Source organism: Bos grunniens, chromosome 9 (assembly GCF_055505025.1).
Source record: "Bos grunniens cultivar Pamir isolate PY7600 chromosome 9, Bosgru_T2T1.0, whole genome shotgun sequence".
Taxonomy (NCBI): Eukaryota; Metazoa; Chordata; class Mammalia; order Artiodactyla; family Bovidae; genus Bos; species Bos grunniens.
Genome location: NC_141173.1, coordinates 66,120,350 through 66,148,331, shown reverse-complemented (window position 1 = coordinate 66,148,331; position 27,982 = coordinate 66,120,350). Strand labels below are relative to the sequence as shown.

The window sequence follows — 27,982 nt, the reverse complement described above, 5'->3', positions numbered from 1 at the left end:
AGTTCAGAATTGCATTTTCATTCTTAATATCCAATTATTAGAAAGTGGTCTTCACAATATTTCCTAAATCTATGCATATCTGTGTGTGTGTGTGTATTAACATCTCTTAAACCAGGTCTCAAGTAAACTTTTAAAAACTAGCATATTCAAAAGGCTGTTTCCCTTCTGCAAAGGAAAAGGCAGAGTTCGTGCAGTTTTATCATTCAGCTAATTATCAACCGATATTTAAAAGTTTTGCAAAATACACTGTTCCTGATAGTGGAGACGCTTCCAGATACAGATTTCTGGATTGAGTTATTAAGACTCATAATCTACCTAAAACAAAGTGGAGTATACAAATTAGAACAAATTAAGCATCTTTTGGAGGGAGGCTAAGTTGCTTCAGTCGTGTCCGACTCTGTGCGACCCCATAGACGGCAGCCCACCAGGCTCTGCCGTCCCTGGGATTCTCCAGGCAAGAACACTGGAGTGGGTTGCCATTGCCTTCTCCATTGTGTGAAAGTGAAAAGTGAAAGTGAAGTTGCTCAGTCGCGTCCGACTTGTAGCGACCCCATGGACTGCAGCCTACCAGGCTCCTCCATCCATGGGATTTTCTAGGCAAGAGTACTGGAGTGGCTTGCCACTGCTTTCTCCTTGGAGGGAGGGAAGGTCAACAAAACTATGCAATGGTGACGCGCAACGCTAAACTCTCTCCAGTCTCCCCTCAGGAATCCAACTGAGGGTCTGCGCCAACTTATGGACTGTAACTCCTTGAAGCAGCTCCGAGCCCTGCTTCCTTTCGTAGACGCGGGAGGTGTGGAGACTTGGACAACACTTTGGCCAACCTGCGCAGTAACACCTCCTCCACTCTCTTCTCCATTTCGGTTCAGTTCAGGGTGGCGGCGGTTAACATCTTGGCCCCAAATTCTAGGTTAAAGGCGGATCCCGCCCGGCGAGCACCCGGCCCCAGGAAACGCGCGTCTGGCGCCCGCGAGAAGACAAAGGCGCTCGCAGTGGAATCGGGGCGGAAGTGGGAAGTGACCCGAAACTCAAGGCCCCAAGAAGCAGTCTGAGCACAGTCTGGACGCTGCTGAACCAAGCGGGAAACAGGTATCCACGCCTCACCTACCTTTGCTTCCGAATTCCGCGCTCTCCCGGAAGGTTCAAGGGATGGGGGTGGAGTGAGGGGGTGGGGGGGGCAGCCAGTTGCTAGGGTAACGAACGTCGCCGCCAGCCTCCGGAGTCACATGATGCAAGCTGGTCACGTGGCTTGCGGGCGCGGAGGGACTGTAGTTTGCATCTTCTCGCCTCCGCGAGCGCAGGTTATAGTGGTCGTGGCTTAGCAGGACGGTCTTGCGGGTGGGAGCCGCTACTGCTGCACCATTGGAGACTCTGCGGCCCTCCCTGTGCTCCTTGGGGTGGTGGATGTACGACAGGGTCGTGAGCGCGGGAGACAGGAGTGAGGCGTGTGGCGGATACGCCCGTGGCTTCCTGGGAAATGTAGTTTAGCGCCCCTGGTCCTAGAATTTCAGCTTTTCTCACCGCTTCTCATCTCTTCCAAACCTTCTCTTCCCGAGTTATTTCAGCCTTCTGCTTTCCAAGAGGCAACCTTGAAAAATATTGAGTAATTTCCTTCATGTGCAACGCCCTGCGTGCGTGTTATGAATGAAACTGTTTTCAGGAAAGAGCTCTGTTTTCAGGACAGGGACTCTGTTCCACCATCTAGTGGACAAGAAATTGAAAATACACAGACACATCCCAAGCTCTACCTATTAGTATGTCAGAGTATCTCTGTGGTTTCCCACTATTCCTTTGCCCCTGTTCTATTGCGGCATCTTACAATTATTTTCTTGAATTTTACTTTTTTTTTTTTCCTGTTTCTTCCTCTAAAAAAAATAAAAACAAAGCACGTTGGAGTTTCAGAGGACAGTTTTTAGGATATAAAAAGAAAAATCAGCATCAATCGAAAGCATTGATGCTGGCAACATAAGACCTCATCGTGTCCTGCCTGAACTTTTCTTTCGGCAGTTGTTTATTGTAATACAAAGGTGTGCATGCCAGGAACTGTGCCCTATGATAAAGATTTGAATAATATTATGATAGAGATTTTAAGAAGCTGTTGTTTTATTGAGCACTTAAGTTGCTAAAACTGAAACTCCAGTACTTTGGCCACCTCATGCGAAGAGTTGACTTGTTGGAAAAGACTCTGATGCTGGGAGGGATTGGGGGCAGGAGGAGAAGGGGACGACAGAGGATGAGATGGCTGGATGGCATCACTGACTCGATGGACGTGAGTCTGAGTGAACTCCGGGAGTTGGTGATGGACAGGGAGGCCTGGCATGCTGCGATTCATGGGGTCACAAGGAGTCGGACACGACTGAGCGACTGAACTGAACTGAAGTTGCTAGGAGCTGCACATGGGTTACTTTACCTCTTTACAGTCTAAAAGACAATTCAATTAAGTCTATAATTTTGCTTCTAACAGTTGCTGAGTGGGTGAAGACAGTCATAATCCCTGCCCTGGTGGAGTCTTTGATCTAGTGGAACAGATAGACAAGTGACTGGACAGTTGCAGTCCTGTACAAGCACAGCTATTGTAGGAGAAGTAGGGTGTGGTTAGAAGACATTAGAAGCTCCCTCAACCCTTGGGAAATGGAGAAAGCTACTTTCTCTTTGAAAATGACCTGTTTCCTCTTTATCAATTCTTGCTGCCCTCTACTCATCCTTTAGGGGTTTAAGTTTCAATTTAGCCTTCATTTCTTCTAGGAACCTTTCTCACCCATCCTTATTAGGAAGCATTTTGCAAATTAGGCCTCCTTCACAGTCTTTCACAGATACCTATTAGCCTCAGATCTTCTTGGCCTCATTTTTTTACTCTAGCTGCAGCTGCTGGGACCACTTCCAGTCAGGCTGTCACTAGCTACACACAGGTGTAACTCATCTGTGTGCCTGCCTGGAGCCTGCAGTGTGGGCCTCTGGCTTTCTGATCCATGGGGCTCCTCTGACTCTTGAGGGAGCCCACTCAGCACTCACTACTTGAAGCTTGGAAGTATGCAGAAATTAACCTCTGTAGAACCAAGCTTGATCCATGGGGGTTGCAGCTGATGAACAAATGATTTTCCTTATTGACCCTGGAAAGAACTGATACTCATTTCATAAGACTAACCAGAGTGTCCTCTGTGATCCAGAGCCAGTTGTTCACCACAGAGATGAACTTGTTAGCACATTCTTGTATTGGCGTTCCATCCTGTGTCGCTCTTTGTTCATGGCTACTGTTACCCATTTCTGAATATTAATAGATGACTCTCGTGCAAAGCTGTGTCTCATGTTCTGCTTTCGGCAAACATTAGGAAAGATGGATGCTGCTGCTGCTAAGTTGCTTCAGTCATGTCCGACTCTGTGCGACCCCATAGATGGAAGCCCACCAGGCTCCCCCATCCCTGGGATTCTCCAGGCAAGAGCACTGAAGTGGGTTGCCATTTCCTCCTCCAATGCATGAAAGTGAAAAGTCAAAGTGAAGTTGCTCAATCGTGTCTGACTCTTAGCGACCCCATGAACTGCAGCCTACCAGGCTCCTCCGTCCATGGGATTTTCCAGGCAAGAGTACTGGAGCAGGGTGCCATTGTCTTCTCCAAGGAAAGATGAATAGATCACGATTAACCCTGGAAAGGGGATCACTAGGATGGTATTTAGGAGCTGGGTAACTCAGCAGTCAGATGGCAATGAAGATTCCACTGCTAATGGGAAATGGGTTGGTGACAACCACTGAAACACAGATCTGCGTTTCTCATATGAGGTTGGTTGGGCAGAGGTACAGGTGGAAAATGAGAGTTGACTCATATACTTACTGTTATACCTGAATGGTATGGTGGCAGTGGGAATTATAAGGATGGCTGGATTTTTATTGATTTCCTTGAATTCTTTGAAATAAAGAAAATAACTGCTTCAGGTCAGCCAAAATCAATTCAAAGCACATCATAAATGGCAAGGACCTCTATGGGCATTTGAGGAGATCATCATTTTCTTCAGCATAAGTACAACAGAGAATGAAGGTGCAGTCTCATTGGCTATCTTGAGTTAGGGCCCTCGTGTGAGAAAGGCAACTCAGAACATGACACTTGTCCTCTTCAGGATCCAGCCCTGCCACCATTCACCATCTCTGTGCCAGTGACTCAGATCAAGCCTCAGAATCTGAGCGTGGAAATATAATCCTTGCTCTTGGAGAAAATGGTTTTCAGAAAGTGCGGATCCCACATTATACATAGTAGAAAGGAACCAGGGGAACACATGAAGGAGAGGGTCTTTGGAATTTTGAACTGATAAGGAGGATAAAATAAGGCTGCATTAGGATTTATGGACTTGGTAACACTCACTCAAGCCTTGGAGTTCACCGTGCAAGTGAGAACACCTGGGGCTGGTCATTTGCTGCTAGGATGTTTCCCTGAAGCCTGAATGTGCTAATAGCCAATATGCAGATGAAGTAGAGATGCTGAAATTGCTTTGGCAGAGTATTATTGAAGATGTCGGGAGGCTCACAGAGATGCGAATGTTACAGTAGTTTTGTTATGTGATATCTGGAGCCTAGCACCTGACTTTGCTCCTTAGGAGGACTCATAGGACATTCCCTTCAGTAAGGCAAGAAGAAATTCATTGGTGTAAAAAGGACTTGGTGATTTCTGTCCTCCACAGGTCAGAGTTTTTAACTGGAGATGCTGCTATGGAACTAGTTTCCCCAGTGTCAGCGGGGTTATGAGATTTTTAAGTGGCAGTAGCAATACAAAATTGTCAAAGGCAAGACGGCTGTAATTACTGAAATGGGCAGAATTCTGCCAGACCAATGAGGTTGCCTTGACCTGCAGAAATCTGTGCCGATAACTAATAAATCATGGTGTTTTGAGGGATGAGATTAAGTGGAGAGCTGATTGAGTGATTACTTGATATGTGTGTATATGTTTGTGTGTGTGTGTGTGAGTGTGTAACAAAGAAAGAGATCTTGTGAACAGAATACTAACGTCAGCTATCACAATGGAAAATCCAGATCCTTCACCCTATTTCTGGATTTATTTAATTTCAATAGATCTAGTTACTAAGAGTTCAAAGGGAGGGTGAGTGCCCTTGAGGAAGTATGTGTAATGTAATCGGATTGGTTATAAGCATTCTCACTACACTTCCACAAAGGGCCTTATGGCCATTTATCAGGGCCACCAGAGGTCAAAGTAAAAGAGTTCCACAGAAATTATCACCTGATCACTCTGGGCTCCTCATTTGAGTAATTTGGCTCCTCGCTCATGGATCATAAAACAAAAGATAATTAATATGTTAGTACATTTGTAAGACTATGTGCTCAGTCACTCAGTTGTGTCTGACTCTTTGTGACCTCATGGACTGTGGCCCGAGAGGTTCCTCTGTCCATGGGATTCTCCAGGCAAGAATACTCTAATGGATTGCCATTTCCTTCACCAGGGGATCTTCCCAACCCAGGGATCAAACCCGCATCTCTTGCATCTCCTACATTAGCAGGCAGATTCTTTACCACTAGTGCCACATGGGAAGCCTATTTGCAAGGGTAATCTACCCTTATTAACACAAAGAGTTTGAATCACTGCCATATGATGGAGGCAGGGAAAAATATCCAACAGCTTGACTAATGCATCTCCTCATGTTTTGTGATAGGTGATCATGATGAATTGCACTTACAGCAACTATGCCCTGAGGAAAAGTGAAAGTGAAGTGAAAGTGTTAGTTGCTCAGTTGTGTCTTATTCTTTGTGACCCTATGGAATGTAGCCTGCCAGGCTTCTCTATACATGGAATTCTTCAGGCAAGAATACTGGAATGGATTGCCATTCCCTTCTCCAGAGGGACTTCCCCACCCAGGGATCGAAACCTGGTCTCCTGCATTTCAGGCAGATTCTTTACCATCTGAGCCCCCAGGGAAGCCCTGATGAAGGCAAAGCAAATCAAACCTAGAGGAAGAAGGTCTGGATCACTCCAGGCAAACAACCTTAGGTCAGCTGAGATACTGGCCATAGTGAGAGAAATTTAGAATCAGTGGTAGAGAAGAGAGATAATGACTATCAAGCTTTGAGAACCAACTGTGGCAGCAGGGACTGTAGCTAGTTCCACAAACCCTCTTGCAGAAATCGTGGCTGGCTAGCCTCTGGCAGGAGACTTGGTGACAGATTTGGAGTTAATAGAGAGAAAAAGTGAATCTGTGTGTTGCAAAGGTCCTAGTGCATCAGAGACAACTTTGTATATCACCTAAAATTCACTTGGCCCTGCATTCTACTGAAGTCACTGTTTCTACAACCAGTTCTCATTGACTTTGACCAGCTTCATGAAGGTGCCACTGGAAAGTGCCTCACCTCTGGCCAAGGTGTGAGCCTCTTGCTTCCTTTCCTGAACATTTTCTGGCAAGAAGTATGGGTGTGGAATGCCCACTGAATTACCACATATGTGCAACATACAAGTGGTATGTGGTAATCACAGTCTAAGGGCCACTAAACCTATGAGGGATGAAAGTGTGAAAGTGTTAGTTGCTCAGTCATGTCCAACCCTTTGCAACTCCATGGGCTGTAGCCTGACAGGCTCTTCTCTGTCCATGGAATTCTCCATGCAAGACTACTGCAGTGGATTGCCATTCCCTTCTCCAGGGGTTCTTCCCGACCCAGGGATCGAACCCAGGTCTCCTGCATTGCAGGCAGATTCTTTACCATCTGAGCCACCAGGGAAGCCCTATGAGAGATGAAAGCCCATTGGAAAATCATTCTCTATTTTTTTTTCCCCAGCTGAGCCACGAGGCATGCAGGATTAGTTTCCCTAAGAGATCAAACCCAGCCCCTGGCAGTGGAAGTGCAGAGTCCTAACCACAAGGCATCCAGGAAATCCCCCTTCTATTTATTTCATGGGTTTCATTGCAGTCTTTTAGAAGGCCTGTGGAATCCAGCATAGGTTGGCCATAGTCATTTCGATAATGCATCCTTTTTTCAGCTCTTCCTTCCTGCCTGTTTTTACTCCCTAATTCATTATTCCTGGGCTCTGGGATCATGTACATGCATGTAAGTTGCTTTAGTTGTGTCCCAACTCTTTGTGACCCCATGGACTGTAGCCTGCCAGGGTCCTCTGTACATGGGGTTCTCCAGGCAAGAATACTAAAGTGGGTTGCCCAGAAATGCATATCAAAACCACAATAAGGTACCATTTCACGCCAGTCAGAATGGCTGCTATCCAAAAGCCTACAAGCAATAAATGCTGGAGAGGGTGTGGAGAAAAGGGAACCCTCTTACACTGTTGGTGGGAATGCAAACTAGTACAGCCACTATGGAAAACAGTATGGAGATTCCTTAAAAACCTTGAAATAGAACTGCCATACGACCCAGCAATCCCACTGCTGGGCATACACACCGAGGACACCAGAATTGAAAGAGACACGTGTACCTCAATGTTCATCGCAGCACTGTTTATAATAGCCAGGACATGGAAGCAACCTAGATGTCCATCAGCAGATGAATGGATAAGAAAGCTGTGGTACATATACACAATAGAATATTACTCAGCCATTAAAAAGAATGCATTTGAATCAGTTCTAATGAGGTGGGTGAAACTGGAGCCTATTATACAGAGTGAAGAAAGCCAGAAAGAAAAACACCAATACAGTATACTAACACATATATATGGAAGTTAGAAAGATGGTAATGATAATCCTGTATGCAAGACAGCAAAAGAGACACAGATGTATAGAACAGTCTTTTGGACTCTGTGGGGGAGGGCAAGGGTGGGATAATTTGGGAGAATGGCACTGAAACATGTATAATATCATATGTGAAATGAATTGCCAGTCCAGGTTCAATGCATGATACAGGATGATCGGGGCTGGTGCACTGGGATGACCCAGAAGGATGGTATCAGGAGGGAGGTGGGAGGGGGGTTCAGGATGGGGAACACATGTACACCCGTGGTGGATTCACGTTGATGTGAATCCAATACAATATTGTAAAGTAATTAGCCTTCAATTAAAATAAATAAATTTATATTAAAAAATAAAAAATAAAGTGGTTTGCCATGCCTCCCTTCAGGGAATCTGCCCAAGCCAGGGATCAAACCCATGTCTTTTAGTCTCCTGCATTGGCAGGCTGGTACTTTCTCACTAGCCCCACCAGGGAAGCCCTCTGTGGTCATATTCCCAGATAAAGTACCTTTTCAGGAGTAACTCAGGTTGAGACAGTAATCTTATTAACTAAATTGAAGTAATAAATAAACAAATCCAAATAATTCAGGTGTTAATATGCAATCCTGCTGCCTTATTCATGTATAGACAGATTTAGGAAGAGTGATGGCTTTGAAAATTAAAGTAATTGTTTCAGCTTATCCAAACTTTATTGCATTTCCATTTCACAGCTAGTTGTCACAGTAGTAAGTTGTTGCACCATTAAAATGTTCGCTCTGCTTTACAAAATACACACATACATTTAGAGATTTATAGACTGAATAAGAGGAGTTTCTTATGCTTTGAAGCTATATGAACTTGTGCAACACTTTCTAGATTATTGAATAATTGATACCATTACATTTTCAAGGTAAATAAATATGAAAAGAAGGGAAAGGAGCTTCACTAACAAGATAAATGGAATTTGTGGCATTATTTCTGTTGGTATTTTAATGTCAGTTTACATTTTCACCATCAGAGGTCATGAAAGAACAATGTTGAACAAAATATGGCTGAAAAAAAACTTGTTTGAAATCTGGACTGTAACATTCTTAGAAGAGTTTTTACAAAAGAAAAACCACTATCTACTTTTGTACAGAAAGAAAAATAATTCTTAACAATAAAATTATCTGATAGGTGATAAGAGCATGAGGCTCTTATTTGCTTCTGGTGCTCTCAAGTTTTAGTTTAAGAATAACATTTTAAATGCAACTGTTGATGATTCCTTGTCTTGGGAATATACAGTGTTTAATTTCAGCAAACAAGTATCTCACTTATGAAAAAGGAAGAAAATAAACAAAATTAAAGCTTAGACATGTTTAGAAGTACATTTGTTAGTACACATAGCATCTACTTCATAAAACAAAGTCAAGTCTGTCTCATGAACTTTGCATTTGAAACTAAGTTTGCAACAAAAAGAGCAGGCAGTCTGAATGTCAAAGACCAGGTATCAAGTTAAGGAATTTAGCATTCTGTGTATGGGAAGACGCAAGCCTCTGGGCTCACTGAATCCATTCCTTTCTTACACACCTTAGCTCTCTGGGGCCAATCCTGCTTCCTTGCTCACCTTGCTTCTTCCATTCCCCCAGCTCTTCAGCAATCACCATGCAGGGTGGCAGCATCCTCGGGATTGCAGCTGTGGGAGCCCTCATTCACGTTTGGAGGCCAGAAATCGCTAATGGCTGTGACATTTCTTGTTTATTGATATGCAGGAGATATTTTCACTTCACACTAACAATGCACAATGTATCAAATATCTTATTGATAGTAAATTTTAAGTATCTACTATCGATATGTATTTTGTCTGTCATAGGTAGCATTTGTTAATTTAAAACCTTTATTTCCCTAGGCAAATTATTAGAAATACAAAAAAAATCAGTAAGTTAAAATAATTTTCGTTGATGTTATAAAAACACAAGTTATCAGTTGTCATTGCTCTTTTTGGTGAGTAGTCTTAATAAAAAGCCTCCTTATAAAATGATCATTAACATTTTTGCACGAGCATAGTTTTGTATGTTTCCAAAAATTCTGTGACATATGAAATGAATCACAAAAAGACAAAAACTGTGAATCCACGTCTGTGAGGTATCTAGCATAGACGGATGCATGCTGACAGAATGTAAAACGGTGGGGCTGTGGATTATTGAATGGGTAATGGGATTTCAATTTTTCATTATTTGAAAAAAGCTCTAATGGTTGTACAACAGTGTGCATGTACACATAGTCTACACCATAGTGTTGTGAGAAATACCTGAGTTAAAGCGTGTAAAAACGTTCATCAGTGATTGTCATAATGCTCAATGTATGTTAGCACCCTGTTGTTTTTAATGAAGCACACCTTATGGTGTAGGTGGTAAACAATGATTTATTATCTATTATTATCACAGTGATTTAATATCTATTATTATTATTGGTTTGGGCTTCCCTGGTGGCTCAGATGGTAAAGAATCAGCCTGCAATGCAGGAGATCTGGGCATGATCCCTGAGTTGGGAAGATCCAAGAGGCCATGGCAACCCACTCCAGTATTCTTGCCTGGAAAATCCCTGTGGACAGAGGAGCCTAGCAGGCTACAGTCCATGGGGTCACAAAGAGTTGGACATGACTGAGCGACTAAGCATACAGTATTGCTTCTGGTTTTCCAATATAGTGTATAAAAGATATTTTTCTTTGTCTTTTGGAGTCCCAGAGGCCTAGCAACTATTAAAAAGCCTAATAAGTAATAAAAACAGAAGTCTGTGACTCACAGAGTAATAAATTTTTATGGATTAGAGTTTTAACAGCCAGAATTTAGACTTCAGTGATGTCCATGTAATTGTTCCTTCCCTCATTTCTGTCCTCTTTTTTGAGTCAGTTCTATCTTACTGGGTTTCATCAGTCGTCTTCCAGTGGTTCAATTCTGGAAACCTCCATACTGCTTCTACCTGAAATCATTCATTTGCATTCAATGATTATTGGTGTGTGGTGTTTCAGGGAAGCAGACTAGAATCTGGAACATCAGAAGTTTTCACAGATTTTATTATTTTAATTCATGCTCCTTTCTTGATAAAAGTAATTGATTTAAAGCAATTCTTTCTATTTAAAAAAGTTTTTTTAAGATTTTTTTGTTGTTCATATTTGCTTGATTCTTTATTAAATTTAGAGTTCTTCATTTAACATTCAGAGTTCCAAAGAATAGCAAGGAGAGATAAGAAAGCCTTCCTCAGTGATCAGTGCAAAGAAATATAGGGAAACAAAGAATGGGAAAGACTAGAGATCTCTTCAAGAAAATTAGAGATACCAAGGGAACATTTCATGCAAAGATGGGCTCAATAAAGGACAGAAATGGTAGGCACCCAACAGAAGCAGAAGATATTAAGAAGAGGTGGTAAGAGTATATAGAAGAACTGTACAAAAAAGGTCTTCATGACCAAGATGATCACTGTGGTGTGATCACTCACCTAGAGCCAGACATCGTGGAATGTGAAGTCAAGTGGGCCTTAGGAAGCATCACTACGAACAAAGTAAGTGGAGGTGAGAAAGTGCTACACTCAATATGCCAACAAATTTGAAAAACTCACCAGTGGCCACAGGATTGGAAAAGGTCTGTTTTCATTCCAATCCCAAAGAAAGGCAATGCCAAAGAATGCTCTAACTATGGCACAATTGCACTCATCTCAGATGCTAGCAAAGTAATGCTCAAAACTCTCCAAGCCAGGCTTCAACAATACATGAACTGTGAACTTTCAGATGTTCAAGCTGGTTTTAGAAAAGGCAGAGCAACCAGAGATCAAATTGCCAACATCTGCTGGATAATCAAAAAAACAAGAGAGTTCCAGAAAAACATCTATTTCTGCTTTATTGACTATGCCAATGCCTTTGACTGTGTGGATCACAATAAAATGTGGAAAATTCTGAAAGAGATGGGAATACCAGACCACCTGATCTGCCTCTTGAGAAATCTGTATACAGGTCAGGAAGCAACAGTTAGAACTGGACGTGGAACAACAGACTGGTTCCAAATAGGAAAAGAAGTATGTCAAGGCTGTATATTGTCACCCTGCTTATTTAACTTATATTCAGAGTACATCATGAGAAATGATGGGCTGGATGAAGCACAAGCTGGAGTCAAGATTGCCGGGAGAAGTGTCAATAACCTCAGATATGCAGATGACACCACCCTTATGACAGAAAGTGAAGAAGAACTAAAGAGCCTCATGATGAAAGTGAAAGAGGAGAGTGAAAAAGCTGGCTTAAAGCTCAACATTCAGAAAACGAAGATCGTGGCATCCAATCCCATCACTTGATGACAAATAGATGGAGAAACAGTGGAAACAGTGACAGACTAGTTTTTGGGCTCCAAAATCACTGCAGATTGTGACTGCAGCCATGAAATTAAAAGACGCCTACTCCTTGAAAGAAAAGTTATGACCAACCTAGATAGCATATTAAAAAGCAGAGACATTACTTTGCCAACAAAGGTCCATCTAGTCAAGGCTATGGTTTCTACAGTAGTCATGTATGGATGTGAGAGTTGGACTATAAAGAAAGCTGAGCACTGAAGAATTGATGCTTTTGAACTGTGGTGTTGGAGAAGACTCTTGAGAGTCCCTTGGACTGCAAGGAGATCCAACCAGTCCATCCTAAAGGAAATCAGTCCTGGATATTCATTGGAAGGACTGATGTTGAAGCTGAAATGCCAATACTTTGGCCACCTGATGCAAAGAGCTAATCCATTGGAAAAGATCCTGATGCTGGGAAAGATTGAAGGCGGGAGGAGAAGGGGATGACAGAGGATGAGATGGTTGGATGGCATCACCAATTCAATGGGCATGAGTTTGAGTAAACTCCAGGAGTTGGTGATGGACAGGGAGGCCTGGCGTACCTCAGTGCATGAGGTCACAGAGAGTTAGACTTGACTGAGTGACTGAACTGAACTGAATTTTAACATGAACATAGATTCTGCTACTTGTGTGAATACTGATGTGTTCTGTTAGTTTAAAAAATTTAATCTAGTTTTTTTTGGTTTTGGTTACGTAATAAATCTTAAGAGGAAAACTATAACTTAATATTTGATATGAAATGGGGAAAAAATTTTTTAAGTGGGGGAAAATTTTGATTTTTTTCTTCAAGTCCTTCTTTGAAGAACTCCTTTATCCTGAAAGTCAAAACACCTGAAGCACTTTCTAGTCACCAAATAAATCTCATTGATGGAAAACAAGTTTTCTGTGACAGAAAAAAACATATAAAAAGATTGTTCCACCAGGCCTTTCACCAGTGCCTCTAACAAGTTCCAAAATGAATTTCAACTCCATCCCCTCACTTGTTTGCTCTCTGCAGGAGCTTTTATGAGCAATGAATTGGTTCTCATGGTGAAACTCAAAGGTAGACAAATCCTGAATAATCTACCATCTGCATTATTCCATATTCAGTAATCAAGGATATTGAGAGTAGCATTAGTTCTATGACACCACTGCCTTATTAAAAGAATCCATTTAACTTTGGGAAAATTTCATAATAAGGAAAAGAACATCTAATTCAACTTTATTTCATGCTCACATCCAAGCCTTCAGTGACCTTCTGATACTTCAAGTTGGAAACAATGTTTTTTCTTTGCTTGTATTTCTAGTAGAAATAGTATGTTTTAAAATATTTATTTACTTATTGAATACTTGCTCTTTCTCCTTGTTGTTCAGTCACTAAGTCATCTTCGACTCTTTGTCACTCCATGGACGGTAGCATGCCACGCTCCTCTGTCCTCCATTATCTCTTCAAGTTTGCTCAAAATTCATGTCCACTGAGATGGTAAAACTTCCAGATGTTCAAGCTGGTTTTAGAAAAGTCAGAGGAACGAGAGGTCAAATTGCCAACATCCGCTGGATCATGGAAAAAGCAAGAGAGTTCCAGAAAAACATCTATTTCTGCTTTATTGACTATGCCAAAGTCTTTGACTATGTGGATCACAATAAACTGTGGAAAATTCTGAAAGAGATGGGAATACCAGACCACTTGACCTGCTTCTTGAGAAACCTATATGCAGCTCAGGAAGCAAAGTTAGAACTGGACATGGAACAACAGACTGGTTCCGAATAGAAAAAGGAGTATGTCAAGGCTGTATATTGTCACCCTGCTTATTTAACTTATATGCAGAGTACATCATGAGAAACGCTGGGCTGGAAGAAGCACAAGCTGGAATCAAGATTGCCAGGAGAAATATCAATAACCTCAGATATGCAGATGACACCACCCTTATAGCAGAAAGTGAAGAGGAACTAAAAGCCTCTTGATGAAAGTGAAAGAGGAGAGTGAAAAAGTTGGCTTAAAGCTCAACATTCAGAAAATAAAGATCATGGCATCTGGTCCCATCACTTCACGGGAAATAGATGGGAAACAGTGGAAATAGATGGGAAACAGTGGAAACAGTGGCAGACTTTATTTTAGGGGGCTCCAAAGTCACTGCAGATGGTGACTGCAGCCATGAAATTAAAAGATGCTTACTCCTTGGAAGGAAAGTTATGACCAACCTAGATAGCATATTCAAAATCAGAGACATTACTTTGCCAACAAAGATCCGTCTAGTCCAGGCTATGATTTTTCCTGTGGTCATGTATGGATGTGAGAGTTGGACTGTGAAGAAAGCTGAGCGCTGAAGAATTGATGCTTTTGAACTGTGGTGTTGGAGAAGACTCTTGAGAGTCCCTTGGACTGCAAGGAGATCCAACCAGTCCATTCTGAAGGAGATCAGTCCTGGGTGTTCTTTGAAAGGACTGATGCTAAAGCTGAAAGTCCAATACTTTGGCCACCTCATGAGAAGAGTTGACTCATTGGAAAAGACTCTGATGCTGGGAGGGATTGGGGGCAGGAGGAGAAGGGGACGACAGAGGATGAGATGGCTGGAGGGCATCACTGACTCGATGGACATGAGTTTGGTTGAATTCTGGGAGTTGGTGATGGACAGGTAGGCCTGGCGTGCTGTGATTCATGGGGTTGCAGAGAGTCAGACACAACTGAGCGACTGAACTGAACTGAGTTGGTGATACTATCTAACAATCTTAGGCCCCTTCACCTTTTGCCTTCAGTCTTTCCCATCATCAGCATCTTTTCCAGTGACTTGGCTCTTCACCTCAGGTGGCCAAAGTATTGGATCTTCAACTTCAGCATCAGTCCTTCTAATGAATATTGAAGATTGATTTCCTTTACTATTGACTGGTTTGATCTCTTTGCTGTCCAAGGGACTCTCAAGAGTCTTCTCCGTCACCACAGTTCAAAAGCTTCGATTCTTTAGGGTTCAGTCTTCTTTATGGACTAACTCTCACATCTGTACATGACTACCAGGAAAAACATAGCTTTGACTATACAGACCTTTGTCAACAGAAGTGATGTCTCTGCTTTTCAATACACTGTCTAGATTTGTCATAGCTTTCCTTCCAAGAAGTAAGCATCTTTTATTTCCCTTCCAGATAGTAAATTCGTTAAGAATAGGTATTCTGTTAATAAATTTTGCATCATACCAATGTTTTGCACAAACAAGTGTTCAGTAGCTTGTTAAAACTATTGGATTGATTGCCTCTTGGTTTCATTCTATTATCTAATTAATTAAGTTATAGCTTAAAACTTTTCTAAAATGACTGTCATTTCTATGGAAGTAATGCTGCCCCTCCCCGACCCCCTGGCCCATTCTTGTGTACTAGAAAGTATAGTACTGGAAAGAATAGTACAATAATAGAAAGATTATCCTTTGGCCTGAGCATGGGAAAGCACATTATCTCTATCAGGAATAATTACAGTTACACTATAAATGTGGTAATCCATTATTACTTTCTCTAATTTCGGGGATAGCAATGAAAACCAAATGTCCAGAACAATGAGAGCTGTGAGAACTGTAGAATCTCTTCTATCAGCTCAACAATTACTCAGAGTCATCCCACATGTTCTGTACCCTCCCAGGGTCTGGGCAAAGGGTGAATAAATTGCTTCCTTTAATCTAGATAAATATCACATCAATGGGAAAATTCTTTCATTTTGTGTCTTAATTCAGAAGTTTAGTTCAGTCGCTTAGTCATGTCTGACGCTTTGTGACCCCATGGGCCGCAGCATGCCAGGCTTCCCTTCCATCACCAACTCCCAGAGCTTACCCAAACTCATATCCATCGTGTCAGTGATGCCATCAAACCATCTCATCCTCTGTCGTCCCCTTCTCCTCCCACCTTCAATCTTTCCCAACATCAGGATCTTTTCCAGTGAGTCATTTCTCCTCATCAGGTGGCCAAAATATTGGAATTTCAGCTTCAGCATCAGTCCTTCCAATGAATATTCAGGACTGGTTTCCTTTAGGGTGGACTGGTTGTATCTCTTTACAGTCCAAGGGACTCTCAAGAGTCTTCTCCAACACCACAGTTCAAAAGCATCAGTTCTTCGGTGCTCAACTTTCTTTATAGTCCAACTCTCACATCCATATATGACTACTTGAAAAACCATAGCTTTGACTACATGGGCCCTTGTTGGCAAAGTAACATCTCTGCTTTTAACTTTGCTGCTAGGTTGGTCATAACTTTGCTTCCAAGGAGCAAGCAACTTTTAATTTCATGGCTGCAGCCATCATCTGCAGTGATTTTGGAGCCCAAAAAAATAAAGTCGGTCACTGTTTCCATTGTTTCCCCATCTATTATGCCATAAAGTGATGGGACCGGATGCCATGATCTTAGTTTTCTGAATGTTGAGCTTTAAGCCAACTTTTTCCACTCTCCTCTTTAATTTCATCAAGAAGCTCTTTAGTTCTTCTTCGCTTTCTGCCATAAGGGTAGTGTCATCTGCATATCTGAGGTTATTGATATTTCTCCTGGCAATCTTGATTCCAGCTTGTGCTTCATCCAGCCCAGCATTTCTCATAATGTACTTTGCATATAAGCTAAATAAGCAGGATGACAGTATGCAGCCTTGACGTACTCCTTCCCGAATTGGAACCAGTCTGTTGTTCCATGTCCAGTTCTAATTGTTGCTTCTTGACCTGCATACAGATTTCTCAGGAGGCAGGTCAAGTGGTCTGGTATTCCTATGTCTTAAAGAATTTTCCACAGTTTGTTGTGATCCACACAGTCAAAGGCTTTGGCACAGTCAATAAAACAGAAATAGATGTTTTTCTGGAACTCTTGCTTTTCCGACGAGCAACGGATGTTGGCAATTTGATCTCTGATTCTTCTGCCTTTTCTAAAACTAGCTTGAACATCTGGAAGTTCACAATTGACATACTGTTGAAGCCTGTCTTGGAGAATTTTGAGCATTACTTTGCTGGCATGTGAGATAAGTGCAATTGTTGGTAGTTTGAGCATTCTTTGGCATTGCCTTTCTTTGGGATTGGAATGAAAACTGACCTTTTCCAGTCCTGTGGCCACTGCTGAGTATTCCGAATTTGCTGGCATATTGAGTGCAGCACTTTCATAGCTTCATCTTTTAGGATTTGAAATAGCTCAACTGGAACTTCATCACCTCCACTAGCTTTGTTCGTAGTTATGCTTCCTAAGGCCCACTTGACTTCACATTCCAGGATATCTGGCTCTAGGTGAGTGATCACACCATCATGGTTATCTGGGTCATGAATAGCATTTTTGTATAGTTCTTCTGTGTATTCTTGCCACCTCTTTGTAATGTCTTCTGCTTCTGTTAGTCCATACCTTTTCTGTCCTTTACTGTGCCCATCTTTGCATGAAATGTTCCCTTGGTGTCTCTAATTTTCTTGACGAGATCTCTAGTCTTTCCCATTGTACTATATTCCTCTCTTTCTTTGCATTAATCACTGAGGAAGGCTTTCTTATCTCTCCTTGTTATTCTTGGAACTCTGCATTCAAATGGATATGTATTTGCTTTTCTCCTTTGACTTTCTCTTCTCTTCTTTTCTCAGCTACTTTTAAGGCCTCCTCAGACAACTATTTTGCCTTTTTGCATTTCTTTTTCTTGGGAATGGTCTTGATTACTGCCTATTGTACAATGTCAGAAACTCCATTCATAGTTCTTCAGGCACTCTGTCTATCAGATCTAATCCCTTGAATCTGTTTGTCACTTCCACTGTATAATTGTAAAGGATTTGATTTAGGTCATACCTGAATGTTGTAGTGGTTTTTCCTACTTTCTTCAATTTGAGTCTGAATTTGGCAGTAAGGAGTTCATGGTCTAAGCTACAGTCAGCTCCCGGTCTTGATTTTGCTGACTGTGTAGAACTTCTCCATCTTTGGCTGCAAAGAATATAATCAATCTGATTTCGGTGTTGACCATCTGGTGATGTCCATATGTAGAGTCTTCTCTTGTGTTGTTGGAAGAGGGTGTTTGCTATGACCAGTGTGTTCTCTTGGCAAAACTCTGTTAGCCTTTACCCTGCTTCGTGTTGTACTCCATGGCCAAGTTAACCTGTTACTCCAGGTATCTCTTGACTTCCTACTTTTGCATTCCAGTCTCCCATAATGAAAAGGACATTTTGGGGGTGTTAGTTCTAGAAGGTCTTGTAGGTCTTCATAGAACCATTCAACTTTAGCTTCTTCAGCATTACTGGTTGAGGCATAGACTTGAATTATTGTGATACTGAGTGATTTGCCTTGGAAATGAACAGAAATCATTCTGTCATTTTTGAGATTGCATCCAAGTACAACATTTCAGACTCTTTTGTTTACTATGATGGCTACTCCATTTCTTCTAAAGGATTCTTGCCCACAGTAGTAGATATATGGTCATCTGAGTTAAATTCACCCATTCCAGTCCATTTTAGTTTGCTGATTCCTAGAATGTCGACGTTCACGCTTGCCATCTCCTGTTTGACCACTTCCAATTTGCCTTGATTCATGAACCTAAAATTCCAGGTTCCTATGCCATACTGCTCTTTACAGCATCAGACTTTACTTCCATCACCAGTCATATCCTTACCTGGATGTTGTTTTCACTTTGGGTCCATCTCTTCATTCTTTCTGGAGTTATTTCTCCACAGATCTCCAGTAGCATATTGGGCACCTACCAACGTGGGGAGTTCATCTTTCAGTATCCTATTTTTTTGCCTTTTCATGCTATTCATGGGGTTCTCAAGGCAAGAATACTGAAGTGGTTTGCCATTGCCTTCTCCAGTGGACCACATTGTGTCAGAACTCTCCACCATGACCTGTCCATCTTGGCTGACCCTACACAGTATGGCTCATAGTTTCATTGAGTTGGACAAGGCTGTGGTCCATGTGAAAAGTTTGGTTAGTTTTCTGTGATTGTGGTTTTCATTCTGTCTGCCCTCTGATGGATAAGAGGCTTATGGAAGCTTCCTGATGGGAGAAACTGACTGAGGGGGAAACTGGGTCTTGTTCTGTTGGGCAGGGCTATGCTCAGTAAATCTTGAATCCAATTTTCTGTTGATTGGTGAAGCTCTATTCTCTCTGTTGTTTGACCTGAGGCCAAACTGTGGTGGACGTAATGAAGATAATGGCAATTTCCTTCAAAAGGCCCCATGCAGACACTGCTGCACTCAGTGCCCCCAAACCTCCAGCAGGCCACTGCTGACCCACGCCTCCACTGGAGACTCCTGGACACTCGTGGGCAAGTCTTGGTCAATCTCTTGTGGGGTCACTGTTCCTTTTCCTGGGTCCTCGTGTGCACAGGCTTTTGTTTGTGCCCTCCAAGAGTCTGTTTCTGCAGTCCTGTGTAAGTTCTGGCGGCTCTATGGTGGAGTTAATGGTGACCTCCTCCAAGAAAGCTTATGCCATACCCAAGTCTGCTGCACCCAGAGCCCCTGCCCCTGTGGCAGGCCACTGCTGACCTGTACATCTGCAGAAGACACTCAGACACAGTTCTGGCTCAGTCTCTGTGGGGTCTCTGGGTCCTGGTGCATACAAGTTTTGTTTGAGCCCATCAAGTCTCTGGAAGGTATGGGATTTGATTCTAAACGTGGTTTTACCCCTTCTACCATCTTACTGGGGCTTCTCCTTTGCCCTTGGACATGGGGTATCTATTTTTGGTGGGATCCAACATTCTCCTGTCGACAGCTATTCAGCAGCAACTTGTAGTTTTGGAGTTCTCCCAGAAGAATATGAGCTCACGTCCTTCTACTCCACCATCTTACACCACTGTTCATTTTAAAAGGCTTGAAGTAAATTTAAAAGTCTCAACCAATTGCTTATTGCTCCATAATAGGGTTCCTCAGAGTCCTTAGAGTGAGAATTACAATTGGTGATGACCTTTGGAATAAGGTGTATGCATTCTCAGTCACTTTAGTCATGTCTGACTCTTTGCAACCCCATGGGCTATAGCCCACCAGGCTCCTCTGTCCTTTGGATTCTCCAAACAAGAATGATGGAATGGGTTGCCATGCTCTCCTCCAGGGGATCTTCCTGACTCAGGAATTGAACCTGTATCTCCTGCATCTCCTGCACTGCAGGTGAATTCTTTACCACTGAGCCACCAGGGAAGCTCTTGGAATAAAATACCTGGTGCTGATGTCTTTGAGAAGTCTGAATAAGTGTTGCTGGTTTTTTTTTTTTTTTTAAACCATATTTTCCTCATAAGTTAATGTAACAAGTTAAAATAGCTTCAGCAGTTTTATTTCCTTCCTCTTATAAAAATTCAGTAAGTCCCTTACATACAAATGAATTGTTTCAAGACCACATTCATAAGCCTAATTTGTTCATAAGTCCAACAAAGTTAGCCTAGTTACCCAACTAGCACAATCAGCTGTATAGTATTCGTACTATAATAGGTTTGTAACACTATTCACACAAATTATATATAAAAATAAACACACAAAATAAAGAAAACATTTTTAATCTAACAGTACAGAACCTTGGAAAGTACAGTAGTACTTTCCAAGTACAACAACTGGCATACAAGGGCATTTTCACATCTTTGAAAGTTTGCAACTTGAAGGTTCATATGTAGGGGGCTGGCTGTAAACACATTTAGGCTGTTTATTTACTCTGAGAAGCAAAATTCTAATATATAGATAAAGATGCAGCATTTATGCTCTCCTCCCTTTTTTTCCCACAGGGAAGAGAGGTGTTAATGTTTTATTTTTCTTAAAAAACAAAAAAAGTAAAGCTCATGAGATTCTGACAGTTTCAAAGTTGTTTCTGATTTCTTGATACTGTTTTGAAAGGAAATACATTTGAGTTTATTTTAGTTGAAATTGTTTTTTTATTTCAAGATATGTAATATGAACACTGCAAGAAATGAAGAAATTAAGTCACATATTAACAAAAACAAACCTTTTGTGTAAATCTAAGAAGAGGTTATCAGTTTACTAAGGGGGAGATCTCTCCCAGCCATGTTTTTAACCCTGTATAGACCTTGTAAAATGTCACTATCACAAATATAGTTTGTTTGAACCCAGGCATCTGGGAACATGGCAGACAAATGGCCAAGATGTCTGCCCTCATGGAGGATTAAGCTGGTTGGTCTGAGGACTCCCTGCCCAACACAGCAGAGTCAGAGCCTGGGTCATCACAGGGATGGGAGGCAGGTCTGGCAGGGCAGGCTTGGAAATGAAGTGGATACCCATTATGGGCAGGCTACCAAGAAGGTAGCATCTGACATTAGAAGAGAATTATATATTTTTGTCTGAGATCAACAGTATTTTAAAGTTTGGACAATACAACCAGAATATACTGCTAAGCTAAATTTGTTTTACATTTTCAGTTCTGGCAACTCTTCAAGAACAAAAGGTAATTTTCTTTTTCATTTCTTTTTGAATTTTGAAAAGTTCTCTACTGTTTAAAGATTGAAATCTCAGAATATAACATTATTTCAAATATCAAATTTTAATTTGAATGTCATTAACTATATACATTTAGCCTCATAAAAAAAATGCATAGGCCATGCATGAAAATTATCTGGGCTGGATGGCAAATTTGATTAATTTCCTTGGTACTTTATTCTTCTAATTATCTTTATTAGAAGTGTAGTCTTTTTTAAGTTTGAAAAAAGAGGGAAAGTACCAAGAAAATATGAAATGTGCAAGTATACTTTACTCTTTTTACATTTTTTTAATGTTTTGATTGAGATTTAAGGTAAAGAAATAAATTATCAGAGATAAAAGAAATGTTCTCTAATTTCTATTTAAAGTATATTTTTAATCAAAAAAGCCATCAAGGTGTTAATTTTCTAAGTTATTGTAAATATGGTTGCATTTTCCATGTTTATGCCTCTTCCTTGGGCAGGACCTAATGTGAGAGTTTTAGATTTCAAAAAGTCCACAGAAGCTGAACAATCAGTAAACTTTTAAGGATATTTATAGTTTAAATGAAAATAAAGTTATTGTATGTTTGTAATAGGGATTTCATGTTGTAAAAGGGGTCCAAAGTAATAATTCTCTAATAGCAAAATAAATGTTAACCTAGGAATGGTGGACGTGCTGGTTGAGATTTGTAAGAAAACTTCTTTCTTCCATTGTTGTTTCTTTATCTAGGTCATGGTGAATCTAAATATTTCTTCTAAGGCTGGAGACTCACATATTGTTTGATTTCTTGGTGTACTGAACCAAAGTCATGGACCCAGGATAAGGAAGAGAGTGAATTTAGAGACGAAGTAAGGAAGGACAAACAATACATGTTAATAGTTTCATAAGAATACGTCTCATACCTACACTGGCCCAATATATTATGATAGAACCCAAGCAAGACCATTTGGAATAAAAAGTTTCTCAAAAACCACTGTCAAGGGACTTCCCTGGTGGTCCAGTGGTTAAGAAACCACCTTCCAATGCAGGGGACATGGATTCAATCCCTGTTCTGGGGACTACGATTTCACATGCTGAGGGGCAACTAAACCTGTGTGGCTGCAACTACTGAGTCCATGGGCCGCAACTAGAGAGCCCATGTGGCAGCTGTGAGCCCATGTGGCAGCTGTGGAGCTCATGTGCTCTGGATCGCAACTAGAGAGCCCACGTGCTGCAGCTGTGGAGCTCACGTGCTCTGGATCGCAACTAGAGAGCCCACGTGCCACAGCCGTGGAGCTCATGTGCTCTGGACTGCACACCAAAGCTAGGGAGAAGACCACATGCCAGAACCAAGACCTGATGCAGTTGTAAATAAACAAATAAAGAAAGAAACCAAGATCCAGAAATTCTATCAAAATGCACTTCTGAAGGCTGCTGGAGTGCAAAGCTTCCAGAACACACTGATGAAAGAAGGCTGTAAGTTGTGAAATGAAAAAATAAGTTTCCGTATGTGTAAAAACAATATCTCACTGAGTCTTACAACAAGAGAACAATTTCCCCCTGAATTTGTGTGTATTTATTCTTTACACAATTGTCCCATTTCAGTGACAGTGTATAGTACTCAGTTCTTTCTCCAGGTAGCTATTTCAGTTTGATTTCCTTTTTGCAAGCTTGATGCATATTAGTGTAATAATTACCGTGTTTTTTTTACCACTATCTCTCAAATGCCTGAAGAACAATAATAGTTCTCTGTGCCTCAGGGAGGCATCCAGCTGATAGCTGACATTTGTTGAAGAATCATGTTACTTTTAGGCCAGCATCTAAGTGGATAACAAGTAGTGTATCTCATTCCTGGAACCAATGAACATTATTCACAAATTTTTATGTTACTTTCAGACAATATTAATGGTATAAAGAATATATTATCTTCTATTTATGTAATTCATCAAAAAAGTTAATACTATGACGTTTACTGCCCTTAGAAATTTACTAGCTATACTATATGCTGAAATTTATCAAATTCTATATTGTTATGCTGATATATTGTGCAGCATTAAAGAGTTTAAAGAATTTTATCTCACTTGTGATCTGAAATCTAGGTAGAGAAAATCAGTTCTTTACTGTCTTCATAACACAGGGAAGACTATAAATTTTAGTATGTATGAGTTCAGAGCTTCCCAGGTGGCACAATGGTAAAGAATCTGCCTGTCAATGCAGGAGATGCAGGTTTGATCCCTGGGCGGGGAAGACCCCCTGGAGAAGGAAATGGCAACCCACTACAGTATGCTTGTCTGGGAAATCCCATGGACAGAGGAGCTAGGTGGGCTTTAGTTCATGGGGCTGCAAAGAGTCAGAGACAACTAACTGAGTGACTAAACAATAACACATATGAATTCTACCCAACAGGAGTTGATTACTTTTGAAATTGCTTTAACCTTCATCTATGAAATAATGGAAAACTTTTCAGTTTCTATACTACCCAGATTATAACAAGTTTAGGCAATAAAACAACTGCACATAAGCTCTGGTACAGCTGTGACCTTAGTATTATGCCAAAGACCACACTGTAATGAATGTTAGAACTGAGAACCCAGTTGAGAGGTTCTGGTTATAAGGCTGGTGGGCAATGTTCATGCCAGGAGTGTCTTCCAGCTTGCAGTTGTCTTGTAAAGTTCCAGAAACTGTCAGTTTCTGGGCAAGAAGAAGATGGTTCCCCTACTATAGGCAGTTGAGGCCAGTGTCTTGTAGGGATCACCCAGAGTCTCCAACACATTCTCCCTAGGGGAACCACAAAAATTACTCAACAGACTTTATGGAAAACATTATTTTGTCTCAGGCACAATGCCTGGCTCTGAGGGCACAGACAAGAAGACATAGTCCTTGCCAAGAGGAACTCTCTGTTGAGATGGGACATTGAATTGTAAAATGACATCAGAATGACAGTATCCTGTAAGAAGTGCTCCAATTAAGTGTGATGACCACAAACAAAAGATGCACCAGCTCTGCCTGAAGGCACCAGCCAGCACTTTACAGAGGAGGTAACATCAGACCAGGGGCCGATAGATGTGCCCTTATTAGAAACAGGGAACCATCTTTTCAAATATTGACAACAGAATTTTTAAGGAGTCAAAAGGGAACATGTCTCCTTTGAAGAAGATTCCATAGCCCAGGTAGTGGAAGCATACATTATACTTGATACAATGTATGTATTAAGCATATATTGATTTTTTGTTGCCAGCATCTGATTCTACTTTTTATAGCCAGCCTCTCCATATGATGCTGAAAAGTATGCCTCTTGTTTTTGCTTCCTTTCCTACTTGCCCCTTTTCTTGGCAGGGAATGGATATCTGACTTCGGCTCTGCCAGCCAGATGGAGCAAGAGAAGCAGAAAAACACACTGCGTGGAGAATCTTTCTGGTGTCAACAGCATCCTTGGGGCTGCAGTATCCAGAGGCAGTGGCTGTGGAGCCAGTGCCACACCCAGTGTCCAGAGAGAGCTGCAGTGGTGGCTCAAAGCACAGGACCATTGTTTTACGGTGGCAAGAATGGCAGCCTCGACTCCCTTGGCTGTGTAGTCTGCTTTGGGCTGTAGTTTTTCTGCTTTGCCTCCCTTTCTTTCTGCCTTTTACGAGTCTGGTTCCTCCACCCAAAATTTTTGTAAACTCCTCAATATATCCTGTCATAAATACCTTTCCTGTTTTATCAGCCGTAATTCTTGCGACTAAAGGACCGCGTTTACATCAATAGTGCTCATGTTTGAGTTGGAAGGTTAGGGTAGAGTGTGAAGGGTCTCATATGTCATGCCACATGTTTTTTTCACAGTGAAGACTTTAAAATATGAGAATGTTGTGATCATATTTGTATTTTAAAAATAGTTCTCTTGTCTGTTTGAGCTTGGTAGGAAGGATAGAGATGAGCATGCCAGGTAGAAGACTATTGTGATGGTCAAGTGAGAGATAATAAGGGCTTTAAAAGAAAGGGGCAGTTAGAAGGAGAGAGGAAAAGGAGATTTGAGAGGTTTTCTGGAAGCTAAATGTATTGGTTTGCTGACTCACAGAGTGGGGTAGAGGAAGAAGTTGCTGATGTCTTTGAGGCTACTCAGTTGGATGAACAGATGGATATATAGATGCTGGGGCCATTGACTAAGTAAGCTCAAGAGGTTTGGGTGTATGCTGAATTATTGAACTTAAGGTGCAGTTGGAGATAGTCAGTAATTTACATTTCTAAATCAACAGAATATTTTTTTCAAACGACCTATTGCAGGGAATTCCAGTTTATAAAACATTTGAAAATAGGCTCTGGCTAAAGTAGGTAGGGAGCCTAGAAATCCTACCTTTTGGGACTGCCCCCTCGATTCTGAAGAAGGGCCTCAAGGTCCATCCTCAGAATGCCAAGTCTCCAGGTGTAATAGACACCTGTATATAGAGACTGTGGATCTGTGAGTGTAGATCCACAGCCTCTCTCCAAAGCCCCCAGTGCTTGTGCTTACCCATGGGTTTGCCTTGTTTCTCTTTTGCCTCCCATTGCTGCTGGCAGTGCTGTGTACGCACCCGCCACTGCTACCAGGAAACCCTCCATGTCCTTACCAAGAACACCATTTCAGGGCCCTAGCCAGGCTCCCTAACCTGGGCACCAGAACAGTGCTGGGTGCCGATCACAGCGGGGCATAAGGGTCTTCTCTGCCAGTCTCTGACGTATCTTTCTCCCCACTAAAGCATAGTTACACCATTCCATCTGCCTATGGCTATTGCCTTTTAAATATAGCAAGGAGAGATAAGAAAGCCTTCCTCAGCGAATGCAAAGAAATGGAGGAAAACAACAGAATGGGAAAGACTAGAGATCTCTTCAAGAAAATTAGAGATACCAAGGAAACATTTCATGCAAAGATAGGCTCGATAAAGGACAGAAATGGTATGACCTAACAGAAGCAGAAGATATTAAGAAGAGGTGGAAAGAATACACAGAACTGTAGAAAAAAAAGATCTTCATGACCCAGATAATCACGATGGTGTGATCACTCACCTAGAGCCAGACATCCTGGAATGTGAAGTCAAGTGGGCCTTAGAAAGCATCACTACGAACAAAGCTAGTGGAGGTGACAGAATTCCAGTTGAGTTACTTCAAATCCTGAAAGATGATGCTGTGAAAGTGCTGCACTCAATATGCCAGCAAATTTGGAAAACTCAGCAGTGGCCACAGGACTGGAAAAGGTCAGTTTTCATTCCAATCCCAAAGAAAGGCAATGCCAAAGAATGCTCAAACTACCACACAATTGCACTCATCTCACATGGTAGTAAAGTAATGCTTAAAATTCTCCAAGCCAGGCTTCAGCAGTATGTGAACCGTGAACTTCCAGATGTTCAAGCTGGTTTTAGAAAAGGCAGAGCAACCAGAAATCAAATTGCCAACATCTGCTAGATCATGGAAAAAGCAAGAGAGTTCCAGAAAAACATCTATTTCTGCTTTATTGACTATGCCAAAGCCTTTGACTGTGTGGATCACAATAAACTGTGGAAAATTCTGAAAGAGATGGGAATACCAGACCACTGGACCTGCCTCTTGAGAAATCTGTATGCAGGTCAGGAAGCAACAGTTAGAACTGGACATGGAACAACAGACTGGTTCCAAATAAGAAAAGGAGTACATCAAGGCTGTATATTGTCACCTGCTTATTTAACTTATATGCAGAGTACATCATGAGAAACGCTGGGCTTGAAGAAGCACAAAGTGGAATCAAGATTGCTGGGAGAAAATCAATAACCTCAGATATGCAGATGACACCTCCCTTATGGCAGAAAGGGAAGAGGAACTAAAAAGCCTCTTGATGAAAGTGAAAGAGGAGAATGAAAATGTTGGCTTAAAGCTCAACATTCAGAAAACGAAGATCATGGCATCTGGTCCCATCACTTCATGGGAAATAGATGGGAAACAGTGGCAGACTTTATTTTTTGGGGCTCCAAAATCACTGCAGTCGGTGATTGCAGCCATGAAATTAAAAGACGCTTACTCCTTAGAAGGAAAGTTATGACCAACCTAGATAGCATATTAAAAAGCAGAGACATTACTTTGCCAACAAAGGTCTGTCTAGTCAAGGCTTTGGTTTTTCCAGTGGTGACGTATGGATGTGAAAGTTGCACTGTGAAGAAAGCTGAGCGCCGAAGAATTGATGCTTTTGAACTGTGGTGTTGGAGAAGACACTTGAGAGTCCCTTGGACTGCAAGGAGATCCAACCAGTCCATTCTAAAGGAGATCAGTCCTGGGTGTTCTTTGAAAGGACTGATGGTAAAGCTGAAACTCCAGTACTTTGGCCACCTCATGCAAAGAGTTGACTCATTGAAAAAGACTCTGATGCTGGGAGGGATTGGGGGCAGGAGGAGAAGGGGATGACAGAGGATGAGATGGCTGGATGGCATCACGGACTAGATGGACATGAGTTTGGGTGAACTCCGGGAGTTGGTGATGGACAGGGAGGCCTGGCATGCTGCAATTCATGGGGTCGCAAAGAGTCGGATACGACTGAGCGACTGAACTGAACTGAACTGAGCTGGTCTCGATGGGATCAGATACCATACCATCCTTTCCATATATAACTTCTTTTTCTGTCTTTCACCCTGATAAAAACTAAAGGCAAATAAATGAAGTCAAGCAGA

The 27,982-nt window shown here is 41.7% G+C and overlaps 1 protein-coding gene and 1 long non-coding RNA gene across 10 annotated transcripts in view; one reads left to right on the top strand and one right to left on the bottom strand.

Annotated features, from left to right (window-relative positions):
* The window catches only part of CEP162 (centrosomal protein 162), a 93,383-nt gene extending 92,239 nt beyond the window's left edge, over positions 1 to 1,144 (bottom strand). For 6 of the 8 annotated variants that reach the window (XR_015132371.1, XR_015132370.1, XR_015132369.1 and 3 more), the window contains exon 1: positions 1,109 to 1,144. The gene's annotated coding sequence lies outside the window, so the exon portion shown is untranslated. Of the gene's footprint in view, positions 1 to 568 lie in introns of all 8 variants that reach the window. The other 2 variants (XM_086316403.1, XM_086316402.1) reach the window with 2 other exon arrangements.
* On the top strand, positions 950 to 27,982 carry LOC147366070 (uncharacterized). Of its 2 annotated transcripts, none has more exons than XR_015132372.1 (4): positions 950 to 1,089; positions 21,314 to 21,339; positions 22,083 to 22,808; positions 24,669 to 27,982. It is a non-coding gene; the product is annotated as an uncharacterized LOC147366070 (long non-coding RNA). The 2 variants fall into 2 exon arrangements; XR_015132373.1 differs by having other exon boundaries at positions 22,083 to 22,201; positions 24,669 to 25,022.